The following is a 26,218-nucleotide window of genomic DNA, read 5'->3' as shown; positions in this document are numbered from 1 at the left end:
GATTTCTCACTATCTTAAAATTAACTTTTTCCTCTATTCAAATTGTGCTAAAAGTTTATATTTGTACAGTGTTTTCAATGTTATATAACATGTACAAGTTCCCATCTCCTCGTATAAGTGGTGTGCACAGGAAATATTCACAAAAGAAATCATTTGCGTTTAAGATAAACAAAATTAACACATTTAATCATAATTATCAAATATAAAAACTGACAGACGAAACGATACGATACACATAACATGAATATTTCTAAAACACAAGTTCAAGGAGAGTCTTGCGGAAATATCCATACATGTACATGATCGTCTCACGTTTCATAATAAACTAAATAGTATGCGAGTCTTGATCGTTTCCGCTCACTTCAACAATTATCAAAACAAAGATGGGCGACGGAAGAGAAGGTAAAATTCATATTTATGGGAATGATTTAAGATTAACATTTCATGTATCATGAACACACATATATTAAAACAACTTAAAGCATGATAATGATGATGAATTAAATTAACCAGCAAATCATAACGGTTAGGAGCCCTTGTTGTAATAGCTTCCTTGTCACCATTTCTGTCAGGAAAACTATTACTGTAAATTCAGAAATTATTACGATGTGTTTATACCCCACGCAACGCAACAGTTCGTCATCGCAACTCCTCTGAAACCACACAACAGAATTTCATGAAACTTTGTAGATAATAAGGACATTCTATGTAGATGTGCATATCGACAGGAAATTATGATTCAATATTTTTCTAGGAGTTATGCCCCTTTGAACCTTTGAACTTATATATTTGCCTCAATATACTACTGCGACAGTTTGTCATCGCAACTCCTCTAAAACCACACAACAGAATTTCATGAAACTTTGTAGATAATAAGGACATACTATATAGATGTGAATATCTACAGGAAATTATGATTCAATTATTTTTTCTTAGAGTTATTTTATTTGTCCAGTGACAATGTGGGGGTGTGGGGTATGTGAGCGCGCTCACTAAAGTTTTCAAATTATTATTGCGAAAAATGCGATATGGTTATAATCGCAATAATTTAAACTCGCATTTTAAAAATTTTTGTATGAACTAAACAGGATTTTTCTCAATACCGCAAACATTAAAATCGCATTTTAGTCTAAAATTACAAAATCGCAATAATAAATGCACGCAATAATTTCTGAATTTACAGAATACGAAAATGAAGCCTTGGAATATCGTATTATCTGAGAGATATTTACTCCATATTCAGGTGGTGCTGGAAGATTTCTACTTAATATTGGAAAATTTATAATGGTAAAATTCAAATCACCACTTTGGTCATAAAACTTCGTTCTCAACCAGACCCTCATTGCAAATTTCTATATGTAACCGTGTCTGTGCATACTTTATTTAACATTTATTGGGATAGATGAGGTCCATATACTCACATAAGGTTAATTTGGCAGGCACAGTGGCACAGTAAGTTTCCAAAATAATTTAGATTCTCTGTTGAAAAACACACCCTCCACATGACACCCTCCAAACGTACATGTAACAAAGAGATTGTCACTAGAAAATATCGTGCGTTTTGATGATGTCAAATTCAGTGAATTTTTTGTTCGAATCAAGAGATATTAAAGTCATGAATAATATGCTAATCTACAAGTGCTTTTAAGTCTCTAGCCAGCTTATAAAACGATTCTGGACATTTTACACTTGAAAATAAAAAAAATAAAAAGAGGGTATCCATTCAAGTATTTGCTGTTTAAATTTAAGATGAGTAGTTCAATTCAAGAAAAACAATAAATTGATCAAAATTATGCACAAATTGTGGAGCATTATAATTAGGTTGCTAATTTCGTATCAATACATGAGTAATATAGTAAGACATATTCAAATGTCCGATATTGTTCTCGCCTCAATTATATATATATACTTGGCAATTATTTTGATGCTGTCGTGCTGCCAAGCTTTTAAAGTTTAGAGTAATGATACATGTATATACTGATAGTTTAGTCAGTAAACTTTGTAATGGTTTCCAAAACTTGTCTGCAAGTCTCCAGATTCAGTTTTTATCGTTTACAACCTTGTCCTAAGGCACTTCCTAAAACTTATAATTGATTTTGGCGTCTCCTTATTTAAAACTTACATAACGATATACAGATACATTCTTTTTTCAATGTGCTTTATAGACAATGTAATTCACCTACATTACTACTTATGAACATTTGTATCTTTCTTAGTTATAAAAAGTATCAAACACCACACATTAGTCCCATATATCTTAGAAATTGAAAATATCACCATCTACAAAAAGCATGCATTGTCTTATTGCCTTGTATACTGAATTCATTTCAGGTTTCAATTACATATACGTTGGCTGCTTCGATAGACGTATACGACGAAGGTTTAAATACAAGGATAAAGAGCACGATCGGGATGATAAAATGTCTCCACTTGTTTGTATGAATCATTGCCAACCAATTCAGCGGAGTAAGTTTTTTGGAATAACGGTTAGTACAAATGTACATATTAGATTGAACCATCTTTAATTAATCAAATGAAGTCAGAATGAAATGAATAAAATCATGAGATATTCTTATTACACTCCTTGTCAGACTCCGACTCTTTTAATCAGGAATGGATGTCATTATGACTAAAGCTATTTAATTGCAATATAGCTAACATGAAAAAAAGTCATTTTATCACATTCAACCGCATCAACATTGTCAACCGCATCAGCATTGTGTGAATACAAGGCCTAAATTACCGAGTTTTATGCAGTACCATGTTATGGCCTTCACTCGGTTTATTGAGACAAGTGATTGTGTAATTATCAAGTATTTCAATCGGATCGTTAAAGATAGTGTATTATTTATCGTTTTTACAAAATTTCAAAAGGCAGATGGCTCATTTACATTGTAGAAACATAGAGGTATTTGTTCAGTACAGGTAACAGAGAGGCGAAAGATACAAAAGGGAAATTCAAACTCAAAAGTTAAAGAATAAAGAACGCCATGGCTAAAAGAAAAAGACAAACAAACAACAGTTCACAAAATACAGCATAGAAAACTAAAGACTTAGCAACACGAACCAACCAAAAACTAGTGTGATCCCATGTGTTTCGGAAGGGTAAGCATATCCTGCTCTACGTGTTGCACCCGTCGTGTTGCTCATGTCATTACAAACGCTGTGATAAGTATAATTCGGTAGGTACATTTTAATTTTATATAAGTTTAAGTAAATTTAACAATTCAAGTATAATAAGCTTGCCAATGACGTCTCTAATTGTTTAATATACATGTATCCTTCTGTAGTTATCAATGACATTTCCGTTCTTATATGTCAATGTGTTTATATATATGGTATTGTATCTGTTATTGGTCTCTGAAACTACTCTATATTGAATGTTTTTTTCATGAATTTATTTCAATCGTTTATCATCAATTTTTTCCGCTGTTGAAACCTTTCAGATTATTCATCAACACCGCGTTTTTATAGAGGGACGTAACACCACTACTTTCAAGATTCAAATTCTTTATTTAACCGCAAACACATTAAGTGTACAAGAGGACAATAAACTGACATTATATACATAAATGATGACAGGCCAGACTGACAAACTACAGAGAAAATACAGTAAAATCGAACATATCATTCTTCAACACACTATTGAAATTCAATCATAACACAATCTGATACATGGTTTTTCTAAAAATACTTTGAGATTTTTTTAAGGTACAATGACAGGTTTTTGTATAGTCGAACATGACATAAAGATAACATATTTTTCATTTTTATCTCACGTGAATTTGTACTATAGTAACTAGGTACATGGGTCATTGTCAAAAAACATGCAAAACTATGTTATTGGGTCTTTTTAAGTCACAAACATGAAAATATATCAACATAACACTTGCATATGTTAGATATGAATGTTTTGTGATACACAATATACAGTTTACAGTATGAAATGTTATAAAAACATCCTTAATGTTTTCTTAAACCCTTGGAGATAGCCAGAATTAACGGTTATTTTTTACTATAAATAGGACTATTATTCATATGATTTGTTTTTTGATTTATCACTTTTTATTGCATTTTGATACATACAAACATTTTTTTAATGATTTATGATGTGTACGTTGGTTTTATAATAAAAAATTTCACCAAAAGGAAATGTTACATTTTTTAAGTCAATGGTGTAACCAAAGAACAAATTAGTAGGATAAGAGTTATCTTTCGCAAGATTTGGGCAATTACAACAGTTTCTCCCTTAGCAATATTACCTGTAAGCATGTTTTGCAAAAAAAACCATCCAATAATGTTGAAAATTTAGTGAAAAAATCTTAAAAGTAAGTAAAAGCTATATCATAATTGAAAATAGTGTCCATGATGTATCCTTATACAAATCTTTTTTTGAAAACATTTCCTGAACTTTGAATTATGAAATATATTGATTAAAGAAACATGTACCAGGAACAACATCACTGTGTCTAAACCACACCGGCAAAATTTGCTCGGACTCGATGGTATCTAACATCCGGCACAATGACGGAACACCAATAGACAAAAGAAAGGTAGGTTTCTCCTTATTTTTTTATTTTTTTTTATGATATCGAAGAATATATATACATATACAACTATTTTCTATTGTGAGATGAAATATTTTTTACAACCGTTCTATATTAACGGAGAAATAAGTCAAAATGCATGTCAAAATGACGAATTGAGTGAACCTTGCCTCGAAATTGTTTAATTTCTAGTTAAATTGTTCACATTTTACGGAAAGAAAGGTACAGGAAGATAGATATTGACACGGAGATTGCAAATTTAGTTATTATGAGCATCTCCATAATTGTATCTCTGTGTATGGAACGAAAGAAATGGGTCATGTCAAAATGGAACTGGCCGGTTTCGTCAATGTATACAACCCGGTTTCGTCATAGATTTCAAAATGCATAACCCGGTTTGGTCAAATAAAAAAAATCATAATCGCATTACATTATAATTGATTATTTAACTTAAGCGTTCAAAAGGAGTTTTGTGGGTCGTTGGAAAACAAGTTCGTTCACCGGACAACGGCTTATTATTTATATGAGTCTCAGATTCAAATAAATAATAAGCAAACACTTGAATTCCTACTCTTATAGAACACAAATATTTTAATTTACTTTGCATTCCGAAATTTTTTAACAGCATATTTAGATTAAAACTCTCTAAATATGCGTTTTCTATATGAGTTATGGGAAATTATGTTGAACATGTTTAAACTTGAAATTAAAGTTTACGGTCTTAAAAATCGAAACACACAATTGATATGTGATTTTCTCGCACAAAAGGATGGACACCTTTATAAGTAATCTAATCATTCTATGTATGTAATCTTTTTTAACTATGATACAAGTTTTGGCACACATCGCGCATTTACTATACAGACTCTGTCATCGGACGAGTTAAGGTTTTTTCATCATTTTTTATTATTTGTACTTTTGTTGTACTGTTTGTGTCAGCGACAACACTTTGACTCAGTCCATTCCCGAATCACACGCTTGTAATTCCATGGTTGTCTTTGGTTGCTTTATACCATATGCGTTTTGAACATAAAATAGGCAGGTAGTTTTCTTGTTTGAATTGTTTTACATTTCTAATTTAGGGCCCTGTTATAGCTTGCTTTCATGCAGTTTGTGTGTTTTTCTCATTGTTTAAGGCATACGCTGACCTAAACTTGATTAATTCAACATAATTTTTGTGTCTAAAAGAAAGTTGTCTCATTGTCAATGTTTATGGGATAAGTGGTTACCGTCACTTCTTCTTAATAAGACCTAGATATAAATGACGGTCATGTTTTGCAAACCAACTTTTATTCACATTGAAAATACAAAACTGTCAGATATTGTTTTCGAAAGTTATCTTGAAGTTTCAATTGAATTTTGAATTGTACAAAAAATGAATTTGAGCTGTAAAAATAATGTGAAAAAAATGCCTATGAAAATAAATGTGCCTACCAGAAACGGGGAGAAAGTTACAAATCTCACTGCTATGTTATGGATGCTTAAGTGTGAAAACTCGCTTTAGTGCGCAAGTAACACAGTATATAAAGTACCAGAAAATTAATTTGATTAATTTGTGCAGAACAGTATAGACTATAGTCGGTTTGGGACTGTTCGTCAATGATTGAATGCATAAATGTATTAATTGATAGTAAATATTGTAAACTAAGTGTATATAATATAGTATAGTAAATTAAAATTATGGCACAATCAAAACACATCCTTTTATTTTTCATCTTTACATACTACTTTTATAAACAAAGAAAATATAATAATGTTACAAAATAATTAGATACCAGTGTTTGCTATTCAGTATTTATATTCAATTTAAAATTAGTTTGAAGTTAAGTGAAATAAGGGATACGCCTTTCATTAGGAAAATGTGTATTATCATAATTACCTATGTCCAAAAGTGCCCGTTTAAACGCCAAGTTTACTTTACAATAAATATATATTTAAATTCTCGAAAGACAATGTTCAGATCCGTGCCAAAGTTTCTTTTCATAAATTGTTTGTTAAAAAAAAAACCCAAAAAAAACGGGTGAAATATATAGACGAAACCGGGTGATTGTGTAGTAACAACATTGACGAAACCGGTTTATTTTAATTTGACATGACCCTTTTCTTTCGTTCCATACACAGAAATACAATTATTGAGATGCTCATAATAACTAAATTTGCAATCTCCGTGTCAATATCTATCTTCCCGTACCTTTCTTTCCGTACAATGTGAACAATTTAACGAGAAATTAAACAATTTCGAGGCAAGGTTCACTCAATTCGTCATTTTGACATGCATTTTGACTTATTTCTCCGTTAATATAGAACGGTTGTAGGAAATATTGCATCTCACAATAGAAAATAGTTGTATATGTATATATATTCTTCGATATCATAAAAAAAAATAAAAAAATAAGGAGAAACCTACCTTTCTTTTGTCTATTGGTGTTCCGTCACTGTGCCGGATGTTAGATACCATCGAGTCCGAGCAAATTTTGCCGGTGTGGTTTAGACACAGTGAACATATAGAATAGGGGAATGGAGCACTTATTTCGTAACTAAATCTTAAAATACACCTTAAATCATTGGTGTTACTGTCAATGGTGAGACCATTTTGATAAAATAACACCATTGACCAGTTTAGTAACACCACTGAATATATCATGACAATCAGCATTGTTTTGTGTTTCTTGCATGCTTAACAAGCGAAACATCATATTATTTACGAAAAACAATACTTATTTAACAATGTTTTAACAATATCATGTATTACATATACAAAGTTTTCACAAACTGATGTATCCTGGTAACACCAATGAAACTATTTAGTAACACTATTGACATTTTTAGTTATTGATGTTAATATGTTATATAATTTGAGACATTTTAGCCTAAGAATTATTTTTTTATCTTTTTCTTTTGCTCGGTGTTCTTGGCTCTGTGTTCAGAACTTAATAAAGGTAAAATTTGAAATGTGATGTCAATGGTGATACTTTTGTGTCATTGGAGTTACTGAAGGGTCAGTGGTGTTACTATATAAAAATGCGACGTTTTATTTATTTTCATTCATAAATATACGTGTTTTTAGGTCCTGTACGAAGGATTAGGTATATTATTATCATTTAATCTTACACAATTCACATTAGTGCGGCGGCTACAAGCACATTTCAGACGAATTGTGCACATCCTGCTACAAGCATGAAATTTGGCATAGACCTTTCTCAACTATTACTCTTTATTATAATTTAATTTTGGATATAACGCGTCTTCTGATTGGCTGACGTTATTTTGTTATGAGCCCATAGACATAATTTAGTCATGTGACCGTGACGTCATCAACGTTTTTTCATGAGTTTCTACGGTTTAAAATGGAATTTAGAATTAAATTATAAGAAATGACTGTAATATTTTTTCTGTCTATTCGAAATAACATAAAAAATGTGGTGCACACTGTAAAATAACCCGCTACGCGCGTTATTCAGTGTGCACCAAATTTTTTATGTTATTTCTTCATAGACAGAAAAAATATTAGTCATTCCTTAAATATCAGATAGGGAGGCATTTGAAAAAAATGCCTCACTTCCGGTCAAATAAAAAATGGCGGACATCATACTTAAATCAGCCCTATATCGAAGGCTAGTATGTGAAAATGTGTTATTATCATGCTACTAACATAATATTTGGTACAAACCTTTGTTATATACTACATTTGGATATATGATATAGATAACATGTCTTCAAAAACCTTACTTCCGGTAAAATCCAACATGGCGGACATAGTACTAGAATAAGCTTATTTTTAGAGAGGGTAATTGAAATGTGTTTTATTGTATTGCTACTATCATTACATTGTGCAGGAACCTTTCTTTTGTGCTTCTCATGTATAAGACATATCTCTTTAAAAACCTTACTTCCGGTAATATCCAAAATGGCGGACATAGAAATATAAATTTTGTATTTTAATATTTAACTTTTTTCAAAATGTAAAGAAAATGTTGTTTTTTTTTTTAGTTTTTTTTTATTGTCATTAAACTTTTGGCTTCTAGTTATCCTCAAAACCCCTTATTTTTATTCTGTTGTAAATTTTTGAATAACACTTCCGGTAAAAAAAAAAAACCAATATGGCGTAAATTTAAAAAATTGGTCGTCAATCAATATCTTTGATTTAGAGTGCATATTTTAGTATTTACAACGGCCATGATTAGGACAGCCAACTTTTTTACGACAATATATTCTGAAAATTTTTTTGAATAGAATGCACAGCTATATGAATAATGTCAATAAGTTGTAATTTCAACCTAAACAACAAATTGGAACAGTTGTTTGATGCTAAACAATAATATTTAGTAGCTAAATGTATGCTTTAAATTGGTAACACCATTGACACGATTCTATCAAAGCATGACCTAAAATTGTTAAAATTGAAGGAACTCTTCATTTTTCCCATTGCATATTTCTGAATATCGTTGCTACCATACTATAGAATAGCGGAGCACATTTAAATGTTTTAAACAATGACATCATTTTTCAAAATGTTACCTCGTCGAAATTTGCACTTTTTATATAATGACCCATATATGTTTTTCTAAGTTTTACAAATGACGAAAATATACATTGGAATAAATAATGAAATTCATTCCCGATTCCGTTTTGGCAAAGGTTACAAATTATATTCTCTTTATGTATCCCGGTCCATCTTCCAGTTTCTACAGGAAATTCAAGGCCGTGTTCACATTGACCTAACTCGGTGTTGTGTTAGTGTAACTCACACGTAAACTAACCACAATTACGTTCCCATTGATAAAACTCAATATGTACATGTAGTTTACATCATGTTTTGTCTACATGCAGTCGATAGTCATGTAGGCCTTGTGTAGGTTAAGTGTACACAAAACTAGGCATTTAGAACATTAATTTTATCATGTATATTTAAGGAAGAAACGATTTTTGAATAAAATTGATATTTATAACATTTATTAATAAAGATCTTTACAGAAATATTTGTCTAAACTTGATATATTTATTTGTTATAAAAAAAAACTGTACGTAGCTTTACTAACCCCTTATCAAGACTCAAAGCATCATAATTGCCGAACACATAATTCATTTGGAAAGGTCTTCCCGAATCGACTGAACGTACACAGAAATATTTGCCACTGGTCTTTACTCAAACAACGATTCACTCATAAATGCATTACTTAAAAATGTGTGAGGTAAATTGTATTGTTTGTCTAGTATCTCAGATCCGTTAAAATACACTTCGAAATAATAAAAAAAAAAACATTACCCCATTCCTTTGCCAAATACTCCTTGGAAAAGAAACACCATTTGAAACAAACATAAAAGATAGAAATGTAGTGATCCTTTACATCTCAATTCTTTTTTCTACGTCTGTAAGCACTCTGCTGCAGTATACGTTTTCTAATGCGTAATCGAGACATATTTAGTATCTTTAAACTACTGCAAATCATCAAAATGGCTTTCATAAAAGAGCAACTACTAAATTTCAAAAGGGGGGGGGGGGGTATGTTGTTTTTTTCGCGCGAACTTTTTTATTCAGTTTTTTTCGTTGCTAGCAATCAAATGATTTTTTTTTTCAATATTTAACACTATAATGTATGGGGAAATTCTGGATTCAGAATATTTTGTTTTATCATCTGTATGACCAGAATATTTTTTTTTTATCATATTGGGGATCAGAATATTTTTCTAGGAAAAATCCATTACCCATCCCCCCCCCCCCCCCTTTTTCCCTTTTTGAAGTTAAATGTTCGTTCCCTAACTGCTAGAAAAGTTGTCCGAAAAAATACTATTCGGTTCTACGTAATGAACATTTAAATGACACATAATTTGCAAGTGTGAACAAATCTTATGTACAGGTAATTAAACAAGGTGTATAGATGTGAACAAATTTAATGTGAAACCTGTGTACATTACATTAAAGTAATTGTAAACATGTTTACTGTACATGGCGTTTGTGTGAACCCGGCCTAATATTTACACATCTCAGTTTAGTAATGAATACCCTTTCATATAAAAAAGAAGATGTGGTATGATTGCCAATGAGACAACTATCCACAAAAGACCAAAATGACACAGACATTAACAACTATAGGTCACCGTACGGCCTTCAACAATGAGCAAAGCCCATACCACATAGTCAGCTATAATAAGCCCCGATAAGACAATGTAAAACAATTCAAACGAGAAAACTAACGGCCTTATTTATGTAAAAAAAAATGAACGAAGAATCATGTTCCTCGAGATTCATCAAATATTTTTCCAATTCAAACTTGTTTTTGAATAGAGAATAGAATTCTCCCCTTGAAGAAATTTGAATCTGCGATACCCAATGCTGAATGAATTGATCGGTTAGTCTTTGTCTTATATTTAATTTAAGCTGGTTTTTATCCATATGTACCTTGTTATTTCAAACAAAACTCAATCCGCATTCGTCCAAAGTAGACTTCATGTACGAAATCCATTTGAACTTTTTAGGACTAGTTTTGTGTAATTCAAACATTAATTTATTATACATAATTGTTGATAATTTATTATCGTTTATCAATAAATAATTATTCCAAAAAGACAACATTTTTTGTTTTATTACAATTTCTAAGGGATATCTCCCAGTTTCACCATACAGCATGTAGTTAGGAGTGGTGTTTCTAAGTTTAAGTTTGTTTTTTTTTTTTTTGCAAAATTGAAGATGCATTTTTTCTATACAATTTTTATTTTCAAAACCCCATACTTCTGCTATTTATATCAAAACTGGAACAACAAGACAATCAAAAAGTTTGAATTGTAAATCAATAGGTATACTGATATTTTGTATTTTATAGAATAAGGCATAAAGTGCCTTCTGAGCTTGATCATGTATTTTTAGCTCACCTGGCCTAAAAGGCCATGTGAGCTTTTCTCATCACTTGGCGTCCGTCGTCGTCGTCGTCGTTAACAATTTTTCAAACATCTTCTCCTCTGAAACTACTGAATGGATTTGAATGAAACTTAGCATGATTGTTCCTTAGATTATCCTGCAAAAAGTGTGTGCTTCGATTTTTGATCCGTCAAAAAAACATGGCCGCCGTTACTTAAAATAGAACATAGGGGTCAAATGCAGTTTTTGGCTTATATCTCAAAACCGAAAGCATTTAGAGCAAATCTGACAGGGTAAAAATGTTCATTAGGTCAAGATCTATCAGCCCTGAAATTTTCAGATGAATCAAACAAACCATTGTTGGGTTGCTGCCACTTAATTGGTAATTTTAAGGAAATTTTGCAGTTTTTGGTCATTATCTTGAATATTATTATAGATAAAGATAAACTGTAAACAGCAAAAATGATCAGCAAAGTAAGATCTACAAATAAGTTAATATGACCAAAATTGTCAATTGACCCCTTAAGGGGTTATTGTCCTTTAATGACAATTTTTCACAATTTGTTCATCACATTTGCTAACTTTAAAAAATCTTCTCCTCTGAAACTACTGAATGGATTTGGATGAAACTTAGCATGATTGTTCCTTAGATTATCCTGCACAAAGTGTGTGCTTCGATTTTTGATCCGTCAAAAAACATGGCCGCTGTTACTTAAAATAGAACATAGGGGTCAAATGCAGTTTTTGGCTTATATCTCAAAAACGAAAGCATTTAGAGCATATCTGACATGGGTAAAAATGTTCATTAGGTCAAGATCTATCAGCCCTGAAATTTTTAGATGAATCAAACAAACCATTGTTGGGTTGCTGCCACTTAATTGGTAATTTTAAGGAAATTTTGCAGTTTTTGGTCATTTTCTTGAATATTATTATAGATAAAGATAAACTGTAAACAGCAAAAATGATCAACAAAGTAAGATCTACAAATAAGTTAATATGACCAAAATTGTCAATTGACCCCTTAAGGGGTTATTGTCCTTTAATGACAATTTTTCACAATTTGTTCATCATATTTGCTAACTTTAAAAAATCTTCTCCTCTAAAACTACTAAACCAAATTCAACCAAACTTCAACTGAATGATCAGTAGGGTGTATAAAATAAAGTTTGTACTTTATTTTTTATTTCATCAAAAGACATGGCCGTCATGGCTAAAAATAGAACACAGGGTAAAATGCAGTTTTTGGCTTATATCTCAAAAACTCCAGCATTTAGAGCAAATAAGACAAGAAGTTAAAGTATTTATTAGGTCAAGGTCTACCTGTCCTGAAATTTTCAGCCGAATTGGGTAACTGGTTTTTCAGGTATAATGCCCCTGAATTGATGATTTTAAAGAAATTTTGCAGTTTTTGGTTATTATCTTGAATATTATTATAGATACAGATAAACTGTTAATAGCAAAAATGTTAAGCAAAGTAAGATCTACAAATAAGTCAATTTGACCAAAATTGTCAATTGACCCCTTAAGGAGTTATTGCCCTTTAAAGACTTTTTTTCACAATTTGTTCATCATGTTGACTTACTTTAAAAAATCTTCTCCTTTGAAACTGCTGTATCAATTTCAGCCAAACTTAGGCTAAATGAGTTTCAGAGTATCTAGTATAAATTTTATATTTTATTTCCTTGTATGTCAAGAAACATAGCTCCTATGGCTAAAATAGAACATAGGAGAAAATGATTTTTTTTTTTTGCTTTTGAAGAAAATAGGACGATTCAAAGAACATTTAAATAAATTGAAAAGCCAAAATAATCATTGATGAGAGATTTAACCAAAAAAATTAAGGTGAGCGATTCAGGCTCTTGAGAGCCTCTTGTTTTTTCTAGCGGTTGGAAAAGTTCCATTGTAATTAAACATGACCTCTAGGTATGAATATGAATCCACTGTTTCTATAATTTGATCATTAATCTTAAATGCATTACAATTCTTCATCTTTCTTTTACTAAAAACCATTACCTTTGTTTTACCAATGTTAACTTTTAGTTTCCATATATTACAATATTTCTCAAATGATTCCGATGCTTTTTGTAAACCTTCAGGCGTTTCATACATGATGACAGTGTCGTCAGCATACAATATCAAGAACAGTTTGATATAAAGCAATAATTTTTCTAAGGCAGCAACCATTTGATTTTCTGAGGGGGGGCTATGGTTTTTTTTTCTGGAAAAACAATCTATTTTTTTCGTGACAAGTCGAAAACAATATTTTTCTTTCAATTTTAGCATTACATATAGTGGCAGCTGAGGTTGTGAAACAAACAATTTTTTTTTCTCAGAATCAAAAACAAATTATTTTTTTCTCCAAAAACTGGAAACAAACTTTTTTTTCCAAAAAAAACCATAGCCACCCCCCCCCCCCCAGAAAATCAAATGGTTGCTGCCTAAGCATAAGTAGACAGTCTACATTATTATCCACAAAAAAATCTTCTAGGTCGTTCAGATAAACTGAAAACAAAAATGGTGACAAATTTTCTCCTTGCCTCACACCAATCTCACAGTTGAATATGTCCGAGCACTCTTTACCAAATTTGACTCGTGTCTTTAAATTTTGGTACATATTATGAATAACAGTTAAAATTTAACTCCTGATATCAGATTTTTGCAATTTATTCAACAGCCCTAATCTATGGTGTCAAAAGCAGACTTAAAATCAACAAATGTACAATAAAGTTTCCCGCCTAAGGAAAATTAAATAATGACTAGGGCGTACAAAACAAATATGATATCAATAGTTGAGTGTCCTTTACGAAAACCAGCCTGTGAGCTTGAAATAAGGGAATTACAATCTGATAGTTTACCAAGTCTATTATTTAGGATAGACGAAAATAATTTGCTAAAACAAGAATTTAATGTAATACCCATGTAACAATTTGGGTCCGACCTTGTACCCTTGTTTTTGAATATTGTCACTAATATTCCTACTATATTTCTACTAACCGTGTATTGAAATAAGCCTCGCTTACTAACCTAATATGAAATATACATGGTCTCCACGCGGTTGCTTTTAACCAATCATATTCCTAGAAATGTATAGGAGGTAAGATAAAAAGATATACACAGACGTGCCGCTGGTGTGGGTAATATTTTCAGGAATATCAAATATATCAATGGGGTGCAACTTCGTAGAAGTAGTATAGCAGTGGGTAGAAATGTAAATGGGTCACATATATTCTTTTTCTGTTAAGATGTCTGTAAAACAGTGTTCTGATATTTTTATTACATAATATGAATCACGGATTCCATGTGTTTAACCTCTCCTTCAAATAAGATGTCATGAAAGATGAGAAAAATAAATAAATGGTTGTGATTTTCTTATGAAATACATGAATGGGTACATTGTAGGTCTTTTCGCATAAATCATTATATGAACGGGAAGGGTGTGTGTGTTTCTACCTCCAGTCGGACGTCTGTAAATAAATTTGTCGGTTGGGACCCCGTGATGTATATACATTTACAAGTTAAATAACGGTATATACATCTAAAAAGGCAATTTGATCAATTTGAAGAATAATCAGGCTTTTGACGTCAAATTTACGGCAGTGATGAAAGATACATACATAATAATGTTTAAAGGGACATTAGCTACGAGATATAAACAAAAATTAAAATATGATTATTTTTTGTGCAATCATTAATGAAAGTGACAAAGTTAAATACTAATTCGCTTTTAGCAGCCAGTTTGTTTAATTTTGTCAAAATAAGCTTAAAAACATCGCTGATGAAATATTCGCTTGCAAGTGAATAATTCGACCTCATTGAATCCGTATTCATGTGACCTTGAATTTAACCTATTAGCTAGAGATTGATAACGCACGTATTAGTCGTGTTCAGCCATTATAACGTCAAGTCAACGTTGAAAGTGAAACAAGGGTGAACCATTTCGTTGACTGAATCGATCCACAAAAAGTCATTCTTAAACAGGTAAAAAACGATAATTAAATTATTTTATTTGACCTATAACATAACACGAAATCAAACATACCTAGAAATGTCCAATTGCATGAGGCCGATTTCTATTTATAACTAGAACACACCCGTGATATCGCGGGTCCGTGACTGAATTAAAGTATATACATTTTTGTAACTATGCGCAAGCCTTATTTTAGTATTATTTTTTATCTGATAAAGTCATGCCGATAATAAGATACACAGTTTTCTCTGCTTTCAAATCTTTCTGTTTGAACCCGTCGAACTGGAACTTATCAATTATTGGTAATATTAATTATTTGGATAACAAAAGGTCCTGGAATGGAGTAATTTTTAATCAACAGCATTGTTCTATGTTAGTTATAAATAAAGTTGAATTATTTGATTCACTGTTTTATGTGTAATATTAATTATTTGGATAACAAAAGGTCCTGGAATGGAGTAATTTTTAATCAACAGCATTGTCCTATGTTAGTTATAAATAAAGTTGAATTATTTGATTCACTGTTTTATGTCATGCCCGCTAACAAATTGAAAACGGTTCCTATATACACCTCATTTTTAGTCCAGATTTTTAGTATTCGTATTGTTATCTTAGAAAGTCTTACTGATTAAAATACTACAACTTGATAGATGACAATTTGACAATGATTGAATTTAGTAGTGTCAACCCTGTGATTATGATCCGTGTATATAGCATAATCCTAAATACGCCGTTTGTTGGTGCACCTGTTAGATGCGGAACGTACAGATAAGTTAATAGGTAACAGGTGAATATACTATTGGCATCGGTATCGGACTCGACCCGGAACTTCTTAATTATTGGCAATATTAATTACGTGGAAAACAAAAGGGCCTGGAGTGGTGTAATTTTTAATCTACACCTTTGTACTATATTAGTTATATATAAAGCTGAATTCTTTGATTCGTCGTTTTTACGTGATGACGGCTGACAAATTGGACCTCGTAATTTTAGTATTATAGATTATGGTATTGTTTATTTTGGGTAAGGCAGTCATCTCAATGGTTAAGTAGATGCCGTCTAGACAAAAAATACACACGAAGTCCTGATATATATTATCGAGTCCATTCATTTTTAATTGTTTATTTTAGACTTATTGTAATTTGGGTATAGTTACGTTTTAATATGTTATAAATCAAATATGAGAATTTGAGTCAAATCGGTGACCATGAATTTGACAGCTAATGCCCCTTTAAAACATAAGTATGCTCCTATCCAAAGTTTATCTTTGTTAAGTTAGTACTTTTTTTTTCAAATATAGCACAACATGTTTAAATTATCATTTTTAACAGACATTACCAGTTAAATAGTTTTTTTTTAAATACAAGGATTGCGAATAAAAGGCATGTTTACATTTGCAAAACTTACAAATTAAATATTTAATTAACATTCACATTTTACATGATTAAGTTAACTTTTAATGGAATGTATTTTAAACATAGATTTATAATTTCAAATTACTTTGACTTTTAATCTAGGATCAACTAATTATGATATATATTCATAGTGAAAGAAATCTATTTGAACGCTTAACAGTATCGGGCGATCTTCTGTCCATACATGCAATTTCAAAGTTTTCAATTTACCGTACAATGAACATCAAAATAAAAAAATACCATTATATTCCAAGCTTTTCTTTATACAAAATCCTAGTTAGAAGGTATTGTTGTCACTTAAAAAAAAACAAACCAAGTCAGTACAAAATAAGATTTTTTTCAATTTTCATCTACAAAAATGATAAGATGTATATTTTTACATGGTTACAGCATGGTAAGATGTGCATATGTGGAATATTGCACCGAGAATGGTTTTCTCCATACATCTTCTTTACCTTCGAGCGTTATCAAGTAAACAACACTGAATGTAACATAGATTGTTTCGGTAATAGGGGTGAAAAGTGTGGTGGTAATTCGACTTATTCCATGTACAATATTTTAGCAGGTAAGCAGACGTATTTGAAATTAAATGATAGACTCAAAATACGGAACTTTAACATGTAAAGGCCTTCAATGTTATATTTAGTTAACAGTTTTCATATACATTATTAGAAAATGAATAATGGCAGCATGTGAAAAAGACGACATTACACGCTGTAATCAACGTATAATACGAAAAATTATTTTGAAAAAACCTGCTATTTTCCATTCAATCAGCGAAACATGAAATGTAAAAAAAAATTAATAAAATCACATGATATTGAATATCTTTACATTGGATAATAACAATCCCTAACACAATGTACATATTTGCTAATGTAATTTGAAATATGAAGGATATTATATGCTGTGAATGTATGAGCGGAAATTCTGCAAAAACAAAATCATGTTGTTTTAAAGGAAAAACATTCAAAATTGTTCTATTTTTTAACATTTCCCGTCAATCATCTTGCTACACGGACTCTTAGACACAGGGTTAATAAAGCAAACCATTCAGTTACCTTAAAAACATCGCATGTGAAACAAGGAATCGAAAAGTTATGTAATAACTCAAAAAAGTAAAACAAGACACTGAGAATTGTACCACGGTTCATTTTGATTAGAATCATACAACATAACTATTTTTGGTTACTTTACCTTTCTAGCGAAAACGACAAAAAGAATAAGAGTTTGCGTAATTTCAGTTGAAAATAACAAAAAGAAGCTTTTTTTCTTTGATATTGAGAATATGAATTTAATCGTAAGATATTTGGGAAAAGAGTCGCTGGACTGTACATTTATGTTCATCTTATAATGGAATTGCAATCTTAAAGATACAAGTTCACCAGTGCCAATTTCAAGCCCAACCACAGGATATGTTCAAAGAATAACTACTGATGATTTAAATACAACATCTTCATCAATCAAAAATAGAAGAACAATAGAACATGGAATATCAAATAGTAAGTACCGTATTCAATGGTAGTGAACATTATTGATTTTTTAATTTTAAATAGTATAGTCGCCACCTTTCAAAATGACCATATTCGTCTTATATAAGACTATTATGGAAGCAAACACTATATTTAGAACAAGGAAGACAATTAGCAATGCTCAATAGCTATAGTAACCATAATTTATGGAACGCCATGACTGCCTTATGTTAATGATCAGCATTATATGCAGTGCTCACACCATTATATGCAGTGCTCACACCATTATATGCAGTGCTCACAACATTATATGCAGTGCTCATACCATTATATGCAGTGCTCACAACATTATATGCAGTGCTCACACCATTATGTGCAGTGCTCACAACATTATATTAAGTGCTTACAACATTATATGCAGTGCTCACACCATTATACGCAGTGCTCAGAACATTATATTAAATGCTCACAACATTATATTAAGTGCTCACAACATTATATTAAGAGCTCACAACATTATATTAAGTGCTCACAACATTATATGAAGTGGTAAAAACATTATATGAAGTGCTCACAACATTATATGAAGTGGTCACAACATTATACGTTTTTTGTTGATGAAGGTGATGATCGCGGTGATGGTGATGATGATGTTTGATGTATGATGAGATTGATGTATGATGAGATCATTCGGTAAACTTCGTTTTTTTAGCGGAAATTACCGAATCCATATTTGGTAATGCCCAGCTAACAATTAAAGTCATGTTATCATTAGGGCAGTATACAATATTTAAAACTAATTGAAATAAGTAAGGAAAAGATGAAACTAAGAGGCGAATGCATGAACTAGTTCTGTTCGTCGTAAGAAATGCGATTGGCAAAATGTAAGTTAAATAATAAAAAGTTTATTTAATGAAATATCGAAGGAAAATTTGTATGATATATTCCTCGAGTTCATTTCCTACTGAAGAACTTTAGCAAGGTGCAACTTTATAGTCCGTACTCAGTTATAAAAAGCTTAATTACCTTTTAAATAAAAATAGTCAGCTTTCTACAACACCTAAGTGCCATATTACGCTAGCTTATATATGTCATGATAGAGTCATTTTTTGGCATCGATTTTCAGAATTTGGCATTTTTACATGAATGAGTATCTAACAGATAAGGAAAATGCAGTTAAAAGCATTTCATTGTAGGTGTTTAACATAACTTTACATCAATTATTCCAATTTTTTTACAAGCTTTTTAGCACGCCAAGTAGTTTGTCTTCTAAATATGATCAGCAGTCTTATATAGAGATATAAACTTTCAAAAGAAAATTTACCCTTTCAAGACCCAGTTTAACATTTTCATTTAAAGTTATCATCTCTTATGAAAACTGAGTTTGTGGGGTGAATAAAACGTTTACTACGTGTGTTCGTCAGTCTGCACGGTTCATATATAAAAAAGTGGTATGCTTGCCAATGAAACAACTTTCCACAAGAGACAAAATGACACCACTGAAATTAACAACTAAACGACCACAGTACGGCCTTCAACAATGAGAAAAGCCCATACCGCATAGTCAGCTACAGAAGGCCCCGAAATGATAAACGTAAAACATTCCTAATTTATGTACAAACAAACGATCGAAAAACGAACATGTATATAACACATTAACAAACGACAACCACTGAAATAAAAGCTCCTCCTGACTTGGGACAGACACATATATACAGAATGTGGCGGGTTTTAACATGTTAGCGGGATACCAACTCTCCCTCTAACCTGGGACAGTGGCGTAACAGAACATCATAAGAACGAACTATGAAAATCAGTTGTAAAAGGCTTAACTCATCAGATGGATACAAATATAAATAAGTACATCTAACAAAAAAATAAAGTGGACGTAGGCGGGTACTTGTGTATCCCAAATACAAAAAGACACTATAAGTACTGATCTGAGAGTACTCGCAGTTACTGACAGCTAGTTCAAAGCCACTAACAACTAATAAAAAAAAAACATGCATCTAAGTTTTGCATTTAGGTAAAGATTGAAGCAAACTGAGTAAAAACGAATGATTTACTATTACATGTATTGGATAGTAACGATTGTCCATGAAAAAAGAGTCATCTTGACCTAAATTAATTCTGGTTAAGGTACATTAAGATACAAAATCTAATCACCTACAAGTCATAGAAGAATAATATCTTTTAGATCGCACTTCTTTGATAACAATGGACCTTGAAAAAAGATTCAAATTTGTGTTTAGGTCCAGATGATAGCAACAGCACATAAAAGAGGAATGCTATATGTTACTTCAGCACTTCTTTGATTTTATTTAAAGTCCACACAAATTATTTTTTTTGTAACAGAAGCACAAAAAAAAAAAAACGATACTCGTTATTATGTCAATATATACTTGTAATATTAATGGAGAACTACTAGTATTGTTTTACTGTGAATTCTTCTCGTTGTTGTTATTGGCGTTCTAATTCTTCTCACATACCAGCTTGTCTATAGTCTGGGGATTTCTGTTATTTTTGCTACCAATTTTTTATCCATATCCCATGTTAGGATCAATGTAAAAGGTTGAAAATTTCATATCTGAATATTTTTTTCGTTATCTGGAAATGTACTTTTGACGACGGATCTTGATTGTTTCTGTGGGGCTTCTTTCTCATGGATATGGATCACTCACGGGAAAAAAATTGGAAAATTGTCGAAACTAATTTGACTTTAATAGCATAGTCCGAATTATATTCTTAAAAGAATTTAAATTCACAAACTAGTTATTTTGCACCAAACATTGCTGTGACATGCCTTTTTAAAATATGATTGAAAATCGTAAATGTTTAAGTAAAATAAAAAAGTAAAATTCTATTTGCAATTGCTGACCAACATTAATAAAAAAAAAATTAAAAAAATGCAATGAACAGTATACTTCTGACAGATATTTGGTTCTCCTTGAAAAATACTGGGTCATAACATATCTTAATTACAGTCCAAATTGATTTGAATATATTTATTCAGAAATGCACAATATATGTGTATAAAAATGTCATGTTTTAATACGACTGCAAATTTTGTTTTTTAAATGGTCGTATATTGCTATCACGTCGTCGTCGTCAGCGTCGCCGAAGACAGGTGGTTTCCGGATAATAACTTTTGTATGAGTAAACAGAAATCAATTAAATTTTAACACAAGGTTTATAACCACTAAAGAAAGGTTGGGATTGATTTGGGGGGTTATGGTCTTAACTGTTTAGGAATTAGGGGCCTAAAAGGGGGTCCAAATAAACATTTTTGTAGTTTCCAGTCATTAAGTGTATGAATCTCTCTGAAATTATACCACAAGTTTCCAAACCACAAAGGGATGGTTATGATTTGCTCGGAGGGGTAGGTGGGGGAGGTGTTATGGCTCAAACCGTTTAGGAATTAGAGGCAAAAAAGAGGGAAAAACAAGGGTTTCTTGGTTAATGGTCAATTAAGACAATTTGAAACCAGTGTAAGGGACGACATCAAAAGTTCAATGAAGGATAAAAAACTTAATTCAAATAGTTTTTTCACTGACCCCCCTACCCCCTATTAACTTAATTTGGGAAAAATTGATTGACCCATATGGATATATGTAAAAATCAATGTCGGATAACCAAATCTTGCAGCAGTTCAACCCCCCACCCCCAAACTATTTGAATTCAGTTTTTTTTTTATCTTACATTGATCTTTTGATGTCGTCCCTAAGGAAGGTAATCCAAATATATTGAGGTAATCCATACATGTTTGATTACCTCACTTACACTGCTTTAAAATTATGTGTAAAGAATTTTTTTTCCCATATCAGATTTCAGAATTTAAAAAGAAAAAAAGTGGGGGATACATTTTTCTTTTCTTCTTCGGGTTGGGGTCAGTATGCTCTAGGGTATTGCACAAAATCAACCAAAAAAAAGGAGGGTATTTTTTTAATTTTTGGAGGGGGTGGGGCAATTCGCAACAGCGTAGTGCAAAAGCAAAAAATTAAGTATAAATTCAAATTATATAACCAATTTTAAGTTCTTTGACTACAGTTATTCTGTGTCAGAAACCTATCATGTGTCAAATATGTAATTACATTCCCAATTCAGACCTGAATCAAGCATGAATAGTGTGTCCATTTTTGTCCAAACGGTTCAGGGGTGGACCTCTGCGGTCGTATCCAACTGCGTTCGGCGAAGCAATTTATTAAACACTTGAATATATATACATATTAAGTTGTGAATATGGTGAAACTGATCCTCAAAATAAGTTTAAAATGCCCTGGTGTGGAATAAATTTGTGGTAAATTGATCATACTTCTTAATTTACTTATTTCAATCAGTTTTAAATATTGTATACTGCCTTAATGATAACATGACTTTAATAACTGTTTAAATTTGTCTGCTGGGCATTACCAATTATGGATTCGGTAATTTCCGCTAAAAAACGAAATTTACCGAATGATCTCATCATACATCAAACATCATCATCACCATGACCCATCATCACCTTCATCAACAAAAAACGTATAATATTGTGACCACTTCATATAATGTTGTGAGCACTTCATATAATGTTTTGACCACTTCATATAATGTTGTGACCACTGCATATAATGTTTGGACCACTTAATATAATGTTGTGAGCACTTAATATAATGTTGTGAGCACTGCATATAATGCTAATCATTAACATAAGGCAGTCATGGCGTTCCATAATAATTCACAAATAATCAACGATGGTCTTGAAGTATAGATTCTAGGTACTGACGTTATTTATCATCTTAATTACGTGTTATAGTGTTCTTTTATTTGTCTTTGTAAATTATTACTTTACTGTTTAGTCTATTTTGGTATTATCCATTTCACGTGGCTCGATACTTCCGTCATTGTGTTATTGCGGTATGGCACTTGTTAGTATTCTTGTCTTTCGTGTTTGCTGATGTGTTTTGTCTATATGCCTTTTTGTGTTTCTTTGTTGACATATTTGTTTGTTTTTATAGTGATTAAGATTATAACACAATGTTGACTGCTGTACCTCTATTTTTGAAATTTTTACCTATTATGTGTGTTTTTCACACATTGTTGTCAATATAATGGAATTTTATGCGACTGTCATACAATGGGAGAGGTTTAGCTAGATATAAAACCAGGTTTTATCTACCATTTTCTACATTAAAAAATGCCTGTACAAAATCAGGAATATGACAGTTGCCATCCATTCGTTTAATGTGTTTGAGCTTTTGATTTTGCCATATTTGATAAGGGAGTTTCCGTTTTGAATTTTCTTCCGAGTTCGGTATTTTTGTTATTTTACTTTTTAAGATCATAATAAATATATTAACAATTCAAACGATATCACATGTAAAAAGCATAATAGTTGAACTGCTTTTATTTTAATCGAACACTTAGCTTAGAAAAAAACATCTTATTAAAAGTTGCTTTGCTGATGAGACGAATTGTACAAGTATTTTCTATAATAATTTTTTTGCAAACTACATCCATATGGGTCAAGCAAACACAAATACAAACATATCTGATACAGATAGTGAAGAATTACAAATATAACATAAAAAACATAGTTATAAATGGTAGTGTAACCTTTGATGGACATGGACCTCATTTTCGCAATTCTAAAGATTGCTTTATAAAGTCACCAACTTCTGTCAATAGCTCAGATTCAGGATTTAAAAGTTTTATTTTATATATGTGTGCGTAATTTCAATATGCAAATATGTTTTCTTGAATTTTGATTGCAAACGGCTGTATCAAATACCATGTCTTGTAGGTATTATTGCTGGTGTTTCAGTTGGAGTTGCCTTATTGCTGATTTTGATAATACTACTCGTGTTGATTAGAAAAAGGTAAATGAAGTCAATATTTGAACTAAAATGTGTGTGATCATTTGACCTGAATGTAAAAAGGTAAATTATGATTAAGTTTTCATAAGCAATTTACGTACACAACGCATGTGCAATCATACCTTCTTCTCAAAAGGCCTATTGGCTTTCTAGGTTATAAAATTTAAATCACTCATTAGATTAAAAATTTTGCTGGGAGTGTCATTTTCACCAGCCCAGAAGTCAGCACTTCTGTGTTGAGTGGACGTTAGTTATCATTGATTATTGTCATATCTATAAAAAAAAAGTGTTTACAAAACTTAGATTTGTTTGAAATACGAATGATTTCTTCCCCGATAAATTACCGTAGCTGTATTTTGCAAAAAGTTTGGGTCCGCAATATGCTGTTCAACTTCATATTTTAATAGTTATTTCTTATTTCTTAAAAACTTTATAGTTTGAATCATATATAATATTTCATTTTTGTTAAATGCTACAGGTTAAAGACAAATGTATCAAGAAGTTTGCAATCTAGTTATAATACAGATGAGTCAGTGCAATATGACAACGTTCCACAGCATATACAGGGGTCTTACAGTCCGTATGAAACACTTACTGTTCCCAGTGGTTGTTCGACCTATGATGATTTAATGCCAAAAGAAGTAACATATGAAAATACCGAAACGTTGGCGAGAAACTATGTAGAATTGGCTAAAAACACAGAACATAAGTCACGAAAGAAAAAAAGACGAAAAAGATGATTCGCATATAAGATATATATATATATATATATATATATATATATATATATATATATATATATATATATATACGTTCTAGCAGTGACCAGCAGATGATTCCTTCCAAAGGAATTCACATATTACATTTTCAACTTTTCTTTTACATGTTTTAAATTGTAAAATCTTCTTCCGGACAATGTATCTTATAAATTGCTGATCAAGACCCGTCCTAGGTCTGTCAATATCAGAGATTACAATACATCTTAAAAAAAGTAAAATGACAAAAATTCAGAACTCCAAGGAAAATTCATAAATAAAAGTTCCTTATCAAATGACAAAATCAAAAGCTCAAACACATCGAACGAATGAAAAACAACTGTCACACTCCTGACTTGATAAAGGCATTTCCCTATGTAGAAAATGGTAGATTAAACCTGGTTTTATTGCTAGCTAAACCTCTCCCATTGTATGACCGTCACATAAAATTCCATTATATTGACAACAATGTGTGAACAAAATAAACAGACATAACATATATCTACTCCACACTTCGTATAGTTAACAAGGTGCACACGTTGACACGTCCCGACTCCGTAACTGATTATGATTAAAATTTCATGTTTGATGTTTTGATGTTGAAAGTCTTTTAGATCAAGGTCTTAATACATATATAATACAACTAAAAATAATCAGTGATCTATGACAATAAGGTAAATTAAGATAGAACTTGGCAGACGAACATGTATATGCAAACAATATTGTTTACTATTATTTTGTATCTCAGAAACGAACGTACATGTAATCACCAAAATTAAACCTTGTCCAATGAACCATAAAAATGAGGTCAACATCAAAATTATTATATTTAAATTTGCCTGTGTACGTTACTTTATTTTATTCCATATTATCTCTGGTAAAGGTTGCCTTTTTGACATTGTTCTACAACTTTTTTATTAATATAATTATATTTATATTGTGTTATAGATCAAACTTTTTTGTTCAATGTATGTTTACTTGTTTTTGTTTATATGTCTTTTTGATAGGGTTAAGCCATTTCAATTGATATTTTATAGTGTGTCTTTTAGTGTTGTAATGTTACACTACTATTTCAAGTTAGGGTGAAGGTTGGCGTCTGTTAAAACGTTTAAACCCGCTGCATTTGTATTCACCTGTCCTAAGTTAAGAGCCTGTTGTTCATTGGTTGTCGTGTGTTGGTTTGATTCATAAGTGTTTCTCATTTCTCGTTTTTTATATAGACTAGACTGTTGGTTTTCCTGTTTGAATTGTTTTACACTAGTCATTTGGGGCCCTTTATAGCTTGCTGTTCAGTGTTTGCCAAGGCTCTTAGTTGAAGGCCGTACTTTGACCTATAATTGTTTACATTTTA

General features: G+C 31.3%; 2 long non-coding RNA genes across 2 annotated transcripts; both read left to right on the top strand.

The window, feature by feature from the left end:
• Positions 1-267: 267 nt before the first annotated feature.
• LOC143044984 (uncharacterized) lies at positions 268-25,802 on the top strand. The gene is made up of 6 exons (XR_012968829.1): positions 268-402; positions 2,332-2,486; positions 17,176-17,350; positions 18,159-18,287; positions 24,040-24,115; positions 24,591-25,802. It is a non-coding gene; the product is annotated as an uncharacterized LOC143044984 (long non-coding RNA).
• Positions 15,551-15,887, top strand: LOC143046790 (uncharacterized). The gene is made up of 2 exons (XR_012969280.1): positions 15,551-15,700; positions 15,816-15,887. It is a non-coding gene; the product is annotated as an uncharacterized LOC143046790 (long non-coding RNA).
• Positions 25,803-26,218: the final 416 nt, after the last annotated feature.

The sequence above is a fragment of the Mytilus galloprovincialis genome, chromosome 9, assembly GCF_965363235.1.
Source record: "Mytilus galloprovincialis chromosome 9, xbMytGall1.hap1.1, whole genome shotgun sequence".
Lineage (NCBI taxonomy): Eukaryota > Metazoa > Mollusca > Bivalvia > Mytilida > Mytilidae > Mytilus > Mytilus galloprovincialis.
The sequence above is the reverse complement of the archived record's forward strand: the minus strand, read 5'-3'. Positions and strand labels throughout refer to the sequence as shown.